Below are 17,319 nucleotides of genomic sequence, written 5' to 3' on the forward strand. Positions count from 1 at the left end.
TCCCTAATCAGTTCATGATCTTTTCCTTCTCTTGTATCTAAACTCTCTCATGTATCTTCGTTCATTTTCTAATTCTTCCTGGTGTTTCGCTATCTTTCTTCATTCGTTTTCAATTCTTACGGTGGTTTGTTCAACATTCCTCTTCCGTTGTTCTCATATCAATTCATTCGTTTGTTCCAAATCTTACCGGAGGTTCGTTGAAGACCTTTCCAAGTTTGCGCAATATCTATCTTAATCCTGTCTACGAGAATAAGTAGTATGCCAGATCCGTTCATTGTCATCAATTTAATTGGTGAAGGATAAGCATAATGTAATTCTTATTCTTGTTTCATCCATATGTTAATCCCTTCTTCCGGAGTTTGTTCACGATGATTAAATTCTCGGTTCAAGTGCTTCATACTTTCCTGGAGTTCCAAGTTCTCTCAATTATATCATTTCAAAGCTTCTTCTAATCATTGCAAGGTTTCACCTTGTGTTTTTTAACTTCTCTTTTTTTCGTTTGATCATTCTTCTATTACCGGAGTTCTTCATGGAGGCTCTACATGATGGTTCATCAAAGATTTAATTCCTTCCCAAAGTGTTCATCGAGATTCTTTTCAAAGGAGCTCAACTGTTCTTCGTTTTGCATTCCGAAGTGCATTTGTTCTACCTTATCTTTTGGGGCGGCGTTATGTCATTTTGACGGCTCCCTTCTTGTTTCATGATTCACTAGTCGGCCGAAATGACATGTTAAACCCATCATTTTCAATTTGTTCATGAGATCCTTGCAAATCCATCAATCTCTTCATTGGAGTTATCTTGGGTTATATTTCACCTAAAGCTTTCCCTAAGGATTGTTGCTATTTATGGTGCTTATAAATGACCCAAGTTCTTCATTTACCCTCCCGGTGAAATAAGTTTCTCGTATCCTTGTTCATATCAATCCAATCTATCGTTTCCGTTAGTGGCAGAATTTCACCTCAGTCTTGAGATGTTTTCCATAAGCCCACATCAAGCTTACTCTTTTCGTTGTTGGTTTTCCAACAACTCCGTTCGACCCTTATCCTAAGGATGCCTTTTCAAGCTCTATTGTGGCAGATGTTGGCTTTTTCTTCACCATTCTGTCATTCCTTTGATCTATCGTCTATTATTTCTTCCGGAGGCATTGTGATGTTGCTCTATTCACCCATCATCTCGAATTGTGAGGACTGTGTTCTCTTTGTGCTTATCCATTTAACCGGTGTGTCGTGCCCTCTTTTCAAGTTCTTCCCATTTTGTTAAGTTTTACCTCCCTTCTCAACCGGAGTGTTGTGTCCTCTGCTAAAGTTGTTTTCATCTTATCAAGTCTTGCATCTCTTTTCAACCGGAGTGCTGTCCGAATTTGTTCTTCCTCGTTCCTCTTTTCTAACGGAGAGTTGTCAACTTCGATCATCTCCGTTATTTTCTTTTCTCAAATGGTTTTACCTCTCAAGGTTCTTTGGTTTCACTCGTTTGTCGAAGAAGCAACTTTGTTTTACCTCTTACTCTTCAGTTTCTCTCAGGTGCCATCCTAGATCTCGGGACGAGATCCTCTTGTAGTGGTGGAGTGTTGTGACGCCCCGAGACCGACGCGCCAGGTGTCTTCCAGTTATTCGCTGTTGTTGCCATGTAATTTGCTTGTGTGTCGCATCTTGCCATGTCATCATGTGCATTGCATCATCATGTGTTCAAAACTTGCATTCATCCGGGTCTCTCAGTTCTTTCCGTCGTCCGTTCTGAGCCCGTCCACACTTGCACGCGCCCGCCGCATGTCCAAAATATTATTTTATAAGTGACTGGGGAATGTTCTCAGAATGGGATGAAAGTTGGCGCGCGGTGTTGTTTTGTTGTCAGTAGGCCGCTTGCCAAGTTTCATCGCATTCGGAGCTCGTTTGATAACCCAACCGCTAAACTATAGCAGCAATATAGTCGGTCTTTTCGTCGTACGTTTTCGGTCTCCGAAAACTGTTGCCGGGTTTTCCATCTTTTTCCTCCCTAGTCTGTCTACATAGGACACCACCTACCGCCAGGCCCAACATAACCTCTCTCGTCAGCCCGCAGCTCTCCTCGCGCGCGTGTTCGAAAGCTGTCCCGAACCCGACCCAGACTGTTGTCACCGTTGGGTCCGGATCATCCCCAAACATCTGTAAAGTATCATCGTTTTCTCGTTGGAGTCTCCTAACCTATTTTTCTCGGACCCCTGATTACGATCGGAGGGACCTAACCGCCCTAAACTGATCTGTGTTGCTATATATAGCCCCCCTTTGTCTATTTCTAGTCAAACCCTAAATTCTAGGCAGCTTGTCCCTTACGCCGCCGCCAGCCCACGTCTCTTTCTCCTTGGGATCCCCCTCCCGATCCAAAACCACCAACCACAGCCGCCCCTGCTCCTCCTCAGTTTCCACGCGCAACCAACCAATGCCTCCCCTCGATCGCCAGCCACCTCTCCGCTACTCGAGTCCCCAACCACCAGCGACCAGAGGAGCCCGAGCCATCCTGCAGCTGCCTTCTCCAACCTCGCGAACCCGTTGCCCTGGCGAACCTTGCCGTCACCTCCAGCAGGACCGCGCCCTTCCTCCCTTCTCTCTCTTACTTCCTCTCGTTCCCTCTCTCAGTTCTCTCTGTCTCTTTATGTCTTCAGGTTACAGCAGCGCCATCACCTCCAACCATGGCGCCGCCGGCCATGGAAGTCCACCACTGGGTCGCCCCGTGCCATCCCAGAGCCTCCATCCGTGTTAACCACACCCATCACCGCAAAGTCACGGCCCCGTTCCCGCCAACCGCTGCCCGTTGCTCGCCAAGTTCCCTCTGATGAGCCCCTGCTCCTTTCCTCTCTTCTCCGGTTCCTTCTCATGTATCTCTCTCTTTTAAATGCTTGCCTCTCTCTGTTCTTCCCCGCAGGGAACAAGCATAGCACCCCAGAGATCGCCGCCACCGGGTATCGCCAGGTCCGGCGACCCTTCGATCAGATCCGGTTTCCGTCGCCCTCGCCGGAGTTGCGCCAAGTCCCCCTGCACCGCGCGTGCGTTGAATGCACCTCTGCCTCACTCGCCAGCCTCGTCTGCTTCATCTAGGAACCAGCTCCCCTGACCGATCCCCACGTTGACCCTGTCGAGTGCCCGTGTGGACCTCCTGCGCCAAGCCAACCAGGCCGATCCGGTCTAGCCGTCCCTGCCGCCAAGTTCCCCTGTATCGCGCCTCTGCTCACGCCGCTGCCAGATCGAGCAAGCGAGGAGAGCGCTCGCGTTGACCGCGCCCACTCAAAGTCGCGGCCCAGACTAGCTCTCCTCTGCTCCGGCCCGTAGGCCCAGGGTGAGCAGCCCCCCCCCCCCGGAGTTTCCTTGATGGGATTTCTGTTCAGTTTCGGCTCGAGTGCCTATTTTTTTTCTGAACGATTTTGCTAATTATCAGAGAACTGTAGTTTTTGCAGAAAACCCCTCCATGTTCATGCAAATAATAACTTCAGAACCGTACATCGGATTAAAATAAATTATATATGAAACTTGCTTAGAATTTTATGTAGATTAATAATTTGCAACTCTCATCCTTGTTAAAAATGTTTAAAATGATGTTTGCTTATATTTTGCCTATTGCCATGTTAAAATGTTATATTTCATAACTAAATAACTGTAGCTCCAAATTTAATAAACTTTATATGTAAATGGGGTAGAAAAATGCTTAGTTAAACATGGTGTACTTGTTTTGCATGTTTAATAACTCTAAAATTGTGTTTAGGGCAGAACAGCACCAAATTCATAATATGCATATGGGGATTTTCCGGACTTGTTGCTTGTTGTTCCGGCCTCATTAAAACTTGCCTAGATAGGTAGTTTTGTTATGCTTCACCTCTTGTCATGCTAACCAACATTTAATATTGTTGATTACCTAAACGAGAGAGAACTAAATAATTGATGTGGTGTTTGTCAATATGCGACTCGTTGTATGTTGAGCTCCACTTAATTTGTAGTATTGTTTGTTGCACTTTGCCATGCCATGCCTCATGTGAACCGGACATGCATCATATTTGGTTGCGCATCATGCCATGTTTATGTGATGGTTGTTTACTATGTTGCTTGCTTCTTTCCGGGTTGCTTCTCTCGTTAGCATCGGTTTCATTTCAGAGTTGTGAGGATCCGTTCGACTACGTCCGCTTGTCTTCTTCATGGACTCGTTCTTCTTCCTTGCGGGATCTCAGGCAAGATGACCATACCCTCGAAATCACTTCTATCTTTGCTTGCTAGTTGTTTGCTCTATTTCTATGTCGCGTTACCTACCACTTGCTATATCATGCCTCCCATATTGCCATGTCAAGCCTCTAACACACCTTTCCTAGCAAACCGTTGTTTGGCTATGTTACCGCTTTGCTCAGCCCCTCTTATAGCGTTGATAGTTGCAGGTGAAGCTGAAGTTTGTTCCATGATGGAACATGGATATGTTGGGATATCACAATATCTCTTATTTTAATTAATGCACCTATACACTTGGTAAAGGTTGGAAGGCTCGGCCTTATGCCTGGTGTTTTGTTCCACTCTTGCCGCCCTAGTTTCCGTCATACCGGTATTATGTTACTTGATTTTGCATTCCTTATGTGGTTGGGTGTTATGGGATCCCCTTGACAGTTCGATTTGAATAAAACTTCTCCAGCGAGGCCCAACCTTGGTTTTACATTTGCCTCACCTAGCCTTTTCCCCTTGGGTTTCCGGAGCCCGAGGGTCATCTTTATTTTAACCCCCCCCCCCCTGGGTCAGTGCTCCTCTGAGTGTTGGTCCGAACCGAGTAGACTGCGGGGCCACCTCGGGGCAACTTGAGGTTTGGTTTTACTCGTAGGATGTCTCATCCGGTGTGTCCTGAGAACGAGATACGTGCGACTCCTATCGGGATTTGTCGGCACATCGGGCGGCTTTGCTGGTCTTGTTTTACCATTGTCGAGATGTCTTGTAACCAGGATTCCGAATCTGATCGGATCTTCCTGGGAGAAGGAATATCCTTCATTGACCGTGAGAGATTGTGATGGGCTAAGTTGGGACACCCCTGCAGGGTTTTGAACTTTCGAAAGCCATGCCCGCGGCTATGGGCAGATGGGAATTTGTTAATGTTTGGTTGTAGAGAACTTGACACTTAACTTAATTAAAATGCATCAACCGCGTGTGTAGCCGTGATGGTCTCTTTTGGCGGAGTCCGGGAAGTGAACATGGTTTTGGAGTTATGTTTGCGCGTAAGTAGTTTCAGGATCACTTCTTGATCACTTCTAGCTTCTCGACTGTGCGTTGCTTCTCTTCTCGCTCTTATTTGCGTATGTTAGCCACCATATATGCTTCGTGCTTGCTGCAGCTCCACCTCACTACCCCTTTCCTACCCATAAGCTTAAATAGTTTTGATCTCGTGGGTGTGAGATTGCTGAGTCCTCGTGGCTCACAGATACTTCCAAACAGTTGCAGGTGCCGATGATACTAGTGCAGATGACGTAACCAAGCTCAAGTGGGAGATTAATGAAGATCATGTTCGTTGTTTTGTTTCGTTTCATGTTGATCAGTAGTGGAGCCCAGTTGGGACGATCGGGGATCTAGCATTTGGGGTTGTCTTCTTTATTTTGGTTCTGTAGTCGGACCTTGATTGTATTCTGGATGATGTATGTTTAACTTGTATTTGTGTGAAGTGGCGATTGTAAGCCAACTCTTTATCCCCTTCTTATTTAGTACATGGGATTGTATGAAGATTACCCCGCTTGCGACAAACCTACCATGCGCCTATGGCTCTAAGTCGTGCCCCGACACGTGGGAGATATGGCCGCATCATGGGTGTTACAAGTTGGTATCAGAGCCATCCCCGACTTAGGAGCCCCCTGCTTGATCGAATTGCTGATGTTGTTGAGTCTAGAACAAAATGTTTTGAGTCTTGGGATTATATATATCGGAGAGTGGGATTCTTTTTACTCCTCAGTCTCTTCGTCGCTCTGGTGAGGCCTCCTGACGTAGAAGTTTTGACTCTCCTCTCCTCAAATTTCACAAAAGAATTTATAGGATCACGCGGGTATCTTGAAATCGTTCCGATGGTTTTCTGACGAGAACATTGTTCTTGGTGTCTCCTGACATTTAGGGGTTGTGGCAGTGTCCTGGGGAGTTGAGCTCCGAGTTGTTGTCATCACAATTTTATCGTTGCAGTTCTGGAATACCTGAGTTTGTCGACATCGAAAATCTCTTTTATGTAGTTGTTGGTGAGATAACCTCGACGCCACCCAGTACTGGGGCGGGAGTTCGGGAGTATTGCCATAACTCGTATAATGGATGCTTTTCGAAGGTTGAGGTAAACGATTTCCGAAGGCTTCTTGGCTATGTGTTGAAGGATGGATACAGCTGGATGTAGGATTTGTTAGTTTGGGTGAGATATTATGCTTCCCCTGTATCCCCAACACCTGATTGCATAACCAGAAAGTTTCAGGAGTTAATAAGTGGGAATTCAAATAGCTCCTAGGATATCTTTCCAACAGATGCATGATATGAGATTGGGGTTCGACGTCTAGTGGTCCGCCTATCCACGGTTGGTTTTACAGTGGTCTCGTTGTGTCTTAAAGAGTCCTTGGCTATGTTGACTCGGGGACGCTTCGTATGTCATGTGCACGGCCTTGTACATGATGGTGCTGTACGATCGATCCCGTGTGGGCCCCACCACGAAAACTATGGACGAAATCTCTATCGTATGTTTGTTCCGGCTTATTCTGCAAGCCAATCCTTTGTTTTGTTTTGAGTTGTGGTATTCGAGTTGCTTCAAAGTCAAATGTTGATTCCATGCTTCTTCCTAAACGGTGTTCTTATACTCCTATGGGAATACCAATCCTTCATGATAATCAAGAATGTCATGTCAATCCTTTTCAACCGGCGTGTATCTCTTCAAGTGGATCCGATCATTTCAACATCCGCGAGATCACCTCTCGGTTTTTCCCAATATTGTTCGTTTCATTTGTCCCCAAGTTGCCTTTGTTTTTTCCCGCCCTCCCACCCTTTTATTCAAGGACTCCGAGATCTTAATCAAGTATCCATCTTATTGATGGGAAGCCTCTTCATTCTTTTCCGTCAATGTCCTTATCCGGTGATTCTCAGGAAGATACTAACGGAGCTTCAAGTTTATTATTCTCCGTTCTCTTTTCTTATCCGGTGGATTTAATTCAAGCTTTGTCGATCATATCCTTTTCCTCGGTTCAAATGATTTCTCATGCAGGTGCACCTCTTAATCATCCACTTCTCGCTATTCAATTGTTTCCGGAATGCGGAAGATATCTCAGAAGATTCAAGTTTCCATTCTGAATTCGCTCAAGCTCTTTCGAGGATGTTATCTTTTTCAAGCCATTTAATTGAACCGGCACAATCTCTCTTTTAAATCGTTCAACGGTGTATCTTTTGAGTGGGCCCTAACCCACAGGTCTTTTCCCAGGATCTTACGTGACTGTTCTAATTTTATCGGAGCTATTCATAAATTCTTTCGAAGTTTGACGTAAGAATGTTTTATCATCAGTCAATTTCCCTCTCCAAGATCGTTCAAATTCTTTTCATCTTTGGCTCAACCTTTCCTCTTTTAATAATTCCGGAGTGTCTCAAAAATTCTTGATGGTGTTTCTCATCGTTATTCACGGATTTTGAAGACCGAAGAAGAGTTTTTCCTCCATATCTTATCCGCTCTCTGAGAGATGCATAGTTCAAGCTTGCTGCCATCCTCTCAAAATTGTTTTGATTGTGAGAATTCTTTTCACCCATCTGGAGCAATTCAAGATTCTTTTCAGTTTGATTCTCCAAAGACCATCATTGCGGGTTTATTCATTCTTAGCTTTCAGCTCTCATTCTCCATATATTACCGGTGCATCGATCAAAAATTCCCTAATCAGTTTATGATCTTTTCGTTCTCTTGTATCTAAACGCTCTCATGTATCTTCATTCATTTTCTAATTCTTCCTAGTGTTTTGCTATCTTTCTTCATCCGTTTTCAATTCTTACGGTGGTTCGTTCAACATTCCTCTTCCGTTGTTCTCATATCAATTCATTCGTTCGTTCCAAATCTTACCGGAGGTTCGTTGAAGACCTTTCCAAGTTTGCGCAATATCTATCTTAATCCTGTCTACGAGAATAAGTAGTATGCCAGATCCGTTCATTGTCATCAATTTAATTGGTGAAGGATAAGCATAATGTAATTCTTATTCTTGTTTCATCCATATGTTAATCCCTTCTTCCGGAGTTTGTTCACGACGATTAAATTCTCGGTTCAAGTGCTTCATACTTTCCTGGAGTTCCAAGTTCTCTCAATTATATCATTTCAAAGCTTCTTCTAATCATTGCAAGGTTTCACCTTGTGTTTTTTAACTTCTCTTTTTTTCGTTTGATCATTCTTCTATTACCGGAGTTCTTCATGGAGGCTCTACATGATGGTTCATCAAAGATTTAATTCCTTCCCAAAGTGTTCATCGAGATTCTTTTCAAAGGAGCTCAACTGTTCTTCGTTTTGCATTCCAAAGTGCATTTGTTCTACCTTATCTTTTGGGGCGGCGTTATGTCATTTTGACGGCTCCCTTCTTGTTTCATGATTCACTAGTCGGCCGAAATGACATGTTAAACCCATCATTTTCAATTTGTTCATGAGATCCTTGCAAATCCATCAATCTCTTCATTGGAGTTATCTTGGGTTATATTTCACCTAAAGCTTTCCCTAAGGATTGTTGCTATTTATGGTGCTTATAAATGACCCAAGTTCTTCATTTACCCTCCCGGTGAAATAAGTTTCTCGTATCCTTGTTCACATCAATCCAATCTATCGTTTCCGTTAGTGGCCGAATTTCACCTCAGTCTTGAGATGTTTTCCATAAGCCCACATCAAGCTTACTCTTTTCGTTGTTGGTTTTCCAACAACTCCGTTCGACCCTTATCCTAAGGATGCCTTTTCAAGCTCTATTGTGGCAGAGGTTGGCTTTTTCTTCACCATTCTGTCATTCCAATGATCTATCGTCTATTATTTCTTCTGGATGCATTGTGATGTTGCTCTATTCACCCATCATCTCGAATTGTGAGGACTGTGTTCTCTTTGTGCTTATCCATTTAACCAGTGTGTCGTGCCCTCTTTTCAAGTTCTTCCCATTTTGTCAAGTTTTACCTCCCTTCTCAATCGGAGTGTTGTGTCCTCTGCTCAAGTTGTTTTCATCTTATCAAGTCTTGCATCTCTTTTCAACCGGAGTGTTGTCCAAATTTGTTCTTCCTCGTTCCTCTTTTCTAACGGAGAGTTGTCAACTTCGATCATCTTCGTTATTTTCTTTTCTCAAATGGTTTTACCTCTCAAGGTTCTTTGGTTTCACTCGTTTGTCGAAGAAACAACTTTGTTTTACCTCTTCCTCTTCCGTTTCTCTCCGGTGCCATCCTAGATCTCGGGACGAGATCCTCTTGTAGTGGTGGAGTGTTGTGACGCCCCGAGACCGACGCGCCAGGTGTCTTCCAGTTATTCGCTGTTGTTGCCATGTCATTTGCTTGCATGTCGCATCTTGCCATGTCATCATGTGCATTGCATCATCATGAGTTCAAAACTTGCATTCGTCTGGGTCTCTCAGTTCTTTCCGTCGTCCGTTCTGAGCCCGTCCACACTTGCACGCGCCCGTAGCACGTCCGAAATATTATTTTGTAAGTGACCGGGAAATGTTCTCGGAATGGGATGAAAGTTGGCGCACGGTGTTGTTTTTTTGTCAGTAGGCTGCTTGCCAACTTTCATCGCATTCGGAGCTCGTTTGATAGCCCAACCGTTAAACTGTAGCAGCAATATAGTCGGTCTTTTCGTCGGACGTTTTCGGTCTCCGAAAACTGTAGCCGGGTTTTCCCTCTTTTTCCTCCCTAGTCCGTCTACACAGGACACCACCTACCGCCAGGCCCAACATAACCTCTCTCGTCAGCCCGCGCCTCTCCTCGCGCGCGCGTCCGAAAGCTGTCCCGAACCCGACCCAGACTGTTGTCACCGTTGGGTCCGGATCATCCCCAACCATCTGTAAAGTATCATCGTTTTCTCGTTGCAGTCTCCTAACCTATTTTTCTTGGACTGTCCGGTTACGATCGGAGGGACCTAACCGCCCTAAACTGATCTGTATTGCTATATATAGTCCCCCTTTGTCCATTTCTAGTCAAACACTAAATTCTAGGAAGCTTGTCCCTCGCGCCGCCGCCAGCCCACATCTCTTTCTCCTTGGGATCCCCCTCCCGATCCAAAACCACCAACCACAGCCGCCCCCGCTCCTCCTCAGTTTCCATGCCCAACCAACCAGTGCCTCCCCTCGATCCCCAGCCACCTCTCCGCTGCTCGAGTCCCCAACCACCAGCGACCAGAGGAGCCCGAGCCATCCTGCAGCTGCCTCCTCCAACCTCGCCACCCCATTACCCTGGCGAACCTCGCCGCCACCTCCAACAGGACCGCACCCTTCCTCCCTTCTCTCTCTTACTTCCTCTCGTTCCCTCTCTTAGTTCTCTCTGTCTCTTTATGTCTTCAGGTTACAGCAGCGCCATCACCTCCAACCATGGCGCCGCCGGCCATGGAAGTCCACCACCGGGTCACCCCATACCGTCCCAGAGCCTCCATCCCTGTTGACCGCGCCCATCACCGCAAAGTCGCGGCCCCGTTCCCGTCGCCCGCTGCCCGTTGCTCGCCAAGTTCCCTCCGATGAGCCCCTGCTCCTTTCCTCTCCTCTCCGTTTCCTTCTCATGTATCTCTCTCTTTTAAATGCTTGCCTCTCTCTGTTCTTCCCCACAAAGAACAAGCATAGCACCCCAGGGATCGCCGCCACCGGGAATCGCCAGGTCCGGCGACCCTTCGATCAGATCCAGTTGCCCTCGCCCTCGCCGGAGTTGTGCCAAGTCCCCCTGTATCGCGCGTGCGTTGAATGCACCTCTACCTCGCTCGCCAGCCTCGTCTGCTTCATCTATGAACCAGCCCCCCTGACAGATCCCCGCGTTGACCCTGTCGAGTGCCCGTGTGGACCTCCTGCGCCAAGCCAACCAGGCCGATCCGGTCTAGCCGTCCCCGCCGCCAAGTTCCCCTGCATCGCTGTGACGCCCCCGATTTGACCGTACACTAATCATACATGCAAACATGTACTATCAAGATCAGGGACTCACGGGAAGATATCACAACACAACTCTACAAATAAAATAAGTCATACAAGCATCATATTACAGGCCAGGGGCCTCGAAGGCTCGAATACAAGAGCTCGATCATAGACGAGTCAGCGGAAGCAACAATATCTGAGTGTAGACATAAGTTAAACAAGTTTGCTTAAGAAGGCTAGCAAAAACTGGGATACAGATCGAAAGAGGCGCAGGCCTCCTGCCTGGGATCCTCCTAACTAATCCTGGTCGTCGTCAGCGGGTTGCATGTAGTAGTAGGCACCTCCAGTGTAGTAGGAGTCATCGTCGACGGTGGCGTCTGGCTCCTGGGCTCCATCGTCTGGTCGCAGCAATCGGGTACAGAAAGGGGGGAAAGAGGGAGCAAAGCAACCGTGAGTACTCATCCAAAGTACTCGCAAGCAAGGAGCTACACTACATATGTATGCATTGGTATCAAATGGAATAACGGTATCATATGTGGATTGAACTGCAGAATGCCGGAATAAGAGGGGGTACCTAATCCTCTCGAAGACTATGCTTCTGGCAGCCTCCGTCTTGCAGCATGTAGAAGAGAGTAGACTGAAGTCCTCCAAGTAGCATCACATAGCATAATCCTACCCGGCGATCCTCTCCTCATCGCCCTGTTAGAGAGCGACCACCGGGTTGTATCTGGCACTTGGAAGGGTGTGTTTTATTAAGTATCCAGTTCTAGTTGTCATAAGGTCAAGGTACAACTCCAAGTCGTCCTGTTACCGAAGATCACAGCTATTCGAATAGATTAACTTCCCTGCAGGGTGCACCACATAACCCAACACGCTCGATCCCATTTGGCCGGACACACTTTTCTGGTTCATGCCCGATCTCGGAAGATCAACACGTCGCAGCCCTACCTAGGCACAACAGAGAGGTCAGCACGCCGGTCTAAATCCTATGGCGCAGGGTGTCGTGGTTCTGAGTCTGATAGTAATGTAGGGGGTAGGTATGGAGAGGCAAGATCTTAGCTATGGAGAAGTTGTAAGAACGCGAGGTTTACGAGTTCAGGCCCTTCTCGGAGGAAGTAATAGCCCTACGTCTCGGAGCCCGGAGGCGGTCGACTAGATTATGTGTGTATGAATTACAGGGGTGCGAACCCTTTACACTGAGGAGGGGGGTGGCTTATATAGAGTTCGTCGGGCCCCTCCGGCCCTCAGTTGTGCAGGGTTTTTAATACATTAAGGTCAGGCGTTACTGGTAACGCCCTTAATAAAGTGCTATGATGACCATAAAAGCTACTTAATAACCGACCGTTAGCGTGCAGAGTGCCTTTAGGTCTCCTGACCATCGAGTGGTTGGATCTTGGTCGAGTGATTTCTTCTTGGTCGAGTGTCTTCGAGTCTGTCGAGTGGAACACCTCCAAGTCGATTGAAAGGTGATTTCTTCTTGAGATGTCCTTGGGTAGGGCAGCTGGGACAAGTCCATGACCCTACCCTAGGTACATAGCTTCATCATTATCCACCGAATGGATCGAGGTTTGAGTGGGGAAGGAGTTGAGAACTTCTCCGACTCATTTTTCATGCCATGAACATATCTTGTTTCGGATCAATGAACCTAAGTGATGACATCAACTTCCTTTTCAGTCGCCTTGATCCATTCTTAGTTTTTTGTCGAGTGAGTTTCTTTACTTGAAAGGCTCCGAGTGACAGCGTGGAGGAGATCTTCGGTCTGACAAGTTGTTCTGCTGCCCGCAGATTTCGCAGGATCCAAATTTTGGGAAGCGCGTGGGAGGGGGGAGGCCGTAGTAATCGGATGGGATAGGGCGGAGCCGCCTCGATCCCCGCGCAACCTTTTTCACCACGTATCGCGCGCGCGATTGTTACAGGATTTGACAGGACCGCCCGGGCCTACCAGTCAGCCACTCGGAAGCGACCTCATATAAGGCGTCGGACCGGGGTCTCTTGAACAGTGTGTTCCCATTCTCTCTTCTCCTCTTCAGGCTTCTTCGTCGCGCTCGGTCTCGCCCAGTGCCACCGCTCCGTACGCGTCTCACCGGCGACAATGGGGAAGGAGAAGACGGCAGCTCTGGAGCGGGCGAAGAAGGTGACGGCAAAGGCGAAGGGGAAGGCGACCAGTCGGGGTGGATCTTCTTCGCGAGCCGGCCTGCCGAAGGGCTGGATCCAGGGCGACTGGATCCGCTCGACGATCACCCAAGAAGACCTTGACGACCTAGCCGAAGGAGGGCTGATCCCCCATGGATCGGCGCGGCTTCCGGGGAAGGAATCCGAGCCGCAACCTCGGGAGGGTGAGCGCGTTCTCCTTGCCACCCACGTCGATAGTGGATTTTCCTTGCCTCCTCACCCTTTCTTTCGGGGATTTCTGAATTTCTTTGGGGCACAACTCCACCACTTCAATCCCAACACAATCGTGTATCTCGCTGCTTTCGTGTCTTTGTGTGAGAATTTCTTGGGTTGTCGGCCTCACTTGGGTCTTTTCAAGCGCATTTTCACTTGTCGTTCCCAGATGGTGAAAAAGGCCAATCCGAGTGACGAGAGAACACAACTGATTCAGATGTGTGGGGGTCTTGGTGTTCAGATGAGAGGGAAAAGTTCCTTTCCAGCCATGATTCTTCCCGACTCAGTTCGCGGATGGCAGTCGACCTGGTTTTACTGCAAAGACCAGTCGACGCCAGGACAGTCGACTGGCCTCCCTCCCTTTACCATGGACCGAGTGAGGAAACGCTCCTCTTTGAAGGTGCTCCCGAAGGAGAAGGCACAGGTTAGGGTGCTGGTCGAACGAGTGGTCCAGCTTATCCGTGACGGGGTCACCGGTATGGATCTCTTGGAGGTTTTCCTTCAGCGGCGCATCCAGCCTCTTCAAGCCCGAGACCATCCGATGTGGATGTATTCGGGTCTCGACGACTCCACTCGGATTCACCCGGAGGAGGTCGATGACGACACACTGGAGAAGTGGCTGTCGGGCATGACCGGAAACAAGGACAACCCCAGGGGAGCCAGGAGAGTTCCTCCATTCGACCAGTCCCATGTACCAGAGAAGGTCCGATTCTGAGCTTTGATTGTAATCTGAATTCACTCGCGCAGCTGTCTATACTGCATCGACTGACTTTATTCTTCCTGCTTTCTTTCAGGCCCTTATCGAAATGTATTCAATGCCCAACGGAGAGCAAGAGCAAGATCTGGAAGGAGAGGCGAGCGGCGGCGACAGTGGCGAATGGACTTCTGACGGTGAAGGGGACGAAGAAAGCGACGACTCAAGTGATGAAGAAGAAGTCGAGTCGCCTCCTCGCAGGGAGAGGCGATCCAAGCTTGACCAAGAACGACCGAGCGCCCGTGAAAAGGCGACTGCTCAGGCTGGTCAGTCTTCAAAGCGTCCTCGAACCTCTTCACCAACCCCGACCAAAAAAGCGTCAAAGCATCCCAAAGTTGCAGAGCCGAAGCCCCGAAAGGCGTTGCCGAAGATTAAGATTGACATCCCCGTCGCTTCCGTGTGAGTGTCTCCCTTTGTATTCACTCGATGCTCCGTGCTGTTTGTTTTTTCTTGATTTAACCAGACGAACTTTGGAACTGGCAGCGCTGCTACTTCCGGGACCTCAGCTTACAGGGACGAGGATGAGGTAATGGAGGATGCGGCCTCTTTCAATCTGGGTAAGATTTCGGCCATTCTGTCTTGATTTGGTCAACTCAACTGCAATGTGTACCATTGGGTGATGTGATTTTGGCAATTGAACTTTGAACGGCTCCTAACATTATTGACCCCCCGATGATGATGATGATGATGAAGAGCCCGAGAGGCCTTTGACGAGGAAAAATAGGCAAGCTCTTGCAAGCAAGGTGCCACAGTCGACGCCGAGGGCGGAACTAGTCGTTCATGACGCTGGTGATGCCAATCGGGGTTCTGTTACCTTCGCCGTGCCATTGTCGAGTGCCTTGCCTTCTTTGTCGACTGCTCAGGCCCTTGTCGACCCACCTTCAGTTTTTGCGACCCATCATGTCCCAGATGACGAAGTGAATGCTGCCAAGGAAGCCATACGCCAGGCGGGCATTATGATGGAGAAGATGAAGACGGTGCGGGACGCCAGTCAGGCCGCCTACGACGCCAGCTCGGCTCTCCAAAGCAACGTTCAGGTTAGTTGGTCACCGCTTGTTCTGTTAGGATATGCTATGTGAAGACTCTCTTTCCAAAAATATTTTTATGTGTACACCCACTGGGTGCGTCGATTGAATTTTTGAACCAGTGGGGGCATGCTGAGTGCACCCACTGGGTGTAGTCCCTGAGACTACGGTGGACTGCTGGCAGTCGACTGTAGTCTTTGTATTTTGATTCTTTCGCTCGATGTGGTCTGGCCGCGTTGAGTGTAAACCGAACTGGTAGTTTGTCTCTTCCACTCGGTCTGGGCGAGTGGGATCAGAACCAGTGGGGGCACGCCAAGTGCACCCACTGGGTGTAGTCCCCGAGACCGCGGTCAACTGCTTGCAGTCGACTGTGGTCTGAGCTCTATGGTCTGAGTTCTTCTTTCTCTTTTTTTTACTCCCTACACTCGACTCTGGCAGGCCGATCGAGTGGGATCATAACCGGTGGGGGCACGCAAAGTTCACCCACTGGGTGTAGTCCCCGAGACTATGGTGGACTGCGGGCAGTCGACCGTAGTCTTAGTATTTATTGTCTTTGTCGTTTTTCACTGTAAAATAACTTCTCCTCCCTGATTGCAGAAATCTTGTGATCTTGGAGCTCGCTTTGCGGACTTGGAGAAACAGCAGATCCAACTGAACCTTGACTTGGAATTGGCCAAGACAGAGCTGCAAAAGGCCAAGGACGACACCAATGGTAAGACGAGCTTGTCGACTGGTTTGTCTTAGGCTTGAGTACCCTTCTGTTCTTTCTGAATCAAGCACCATTTCTTTGTAGAAAAACTGAGGGAAGCTCTGGCGAAGAAGGATCAGGATTTGGCTGCTGCTCGAAAGGAAGCTGACGACAGAACCGCTCTGGCTGAGCAGAAACTGGCTTCGGTCGGCCAGTTGGAAGAAGAGAACACCAAGATGAAATCTGCTTTGAACGAAGCCAACAAGGAGTGCACGCGCTTGAAGAAGGACAATCTCAACCTGTACAAGAAGATGGAGGGCATCGCTCGCAGGAGGGACGATCTGGAGAGCTATCTGAGGAGCCTTGCCAAGAAGTTGTTCATCAAGCTTGAAGGTACACATTTTGTTCCGACTGATGTTTTTTGTCGACTCAGCGTATGAAAATTGACTTATCCTTGGATCGTGAATGCAGAGTTTTGCCAGAACTTTGAGGAGGAGACTGGGCGGATTGAGCCAGGCTTGGACCCAATCAATTCTCCCGTGAAAGATGAAACTGCCATGAATCTGCTCCGACTGGAATCCCACATCGACGGTGTTGTGGACTACTTGGCTCGACTGAAGGTCGCCGCGTCACGGATCGAGACGACACTTTGGCCAGAGGCCACGCTCCAGAATGATCTTGAGTCCCTGATGGCTCGACTTAATGAGATCCCTGACGTGGCTCTGTCTTTGGTTCGTGTCCACTGCAAGGAGGTGCGACAAGATAAGCTGGCAGCAATCAAGGTCACCAACACCCAACAGCATGACTTCCGATCTTTTATGGAGACTTTCATCGCTGCGGCCACTCGGATCGCCGACGGCGTCGACCTGGACAAGTTCGTCGAGCCTGCCAGTCCTCCTCCTGCGGAGTGAACAAACTTTTCTGCCCCACCTTAAATTTGCCTCGGAATGCCGAGTGTTTTTTGTAACCGTTAAACTCTTTCGGGCTGAATGCCCGAGCACTTCGATCTGTGGTCCGGAACCTTTAGGATTTATCTGAACTTGGTTTATCGTTGAATATCTTCATGAATCCTCCATCGAGTGGAACTCGTTCTTCACTCGAGGCAACTTTTGTATTTGTGGCGCAGCTTCGAACGAGAAGGTAGCAGTCGACCTGCACCTCGTCGTCCTTGCGGGTCGGTGATGGAGTGCATGTTGTATTTGTGGCGAAGCTCCAAGGAGAAGGTGGCAGTCGACCTGCACCTCGTCGTCCTTGCAGGTCAGCGATGGAGCACACGTTGTATTTGTGGCGAAGCTCCCAAGGAGAAGGTGGCACTCGACCTGTACCTCGTCGTCCTTGCAGAGTGGGATGGAGCGAACGTTGTATTTGTGGTGAAGCTCTCAAGGAGAAGGTGGCGGTCGACCTGCACCTC

This window comes from Triticum dicoccoides, chromosome 5A (assembly GCF_002162155.2).
Source record: "Triticum dicoccoides isolate Atlit2015 ecotype Zavitan chromosome 5A, WEW_v2.0, whole genome shotgun sequence".
Classification (NCBI taxonomy): Eukaryota; Viridiplantae; Streptophyta; class Magnoliopsida; order Poales; family Poaceae; genus Triticum; species Triticum dicoccoides.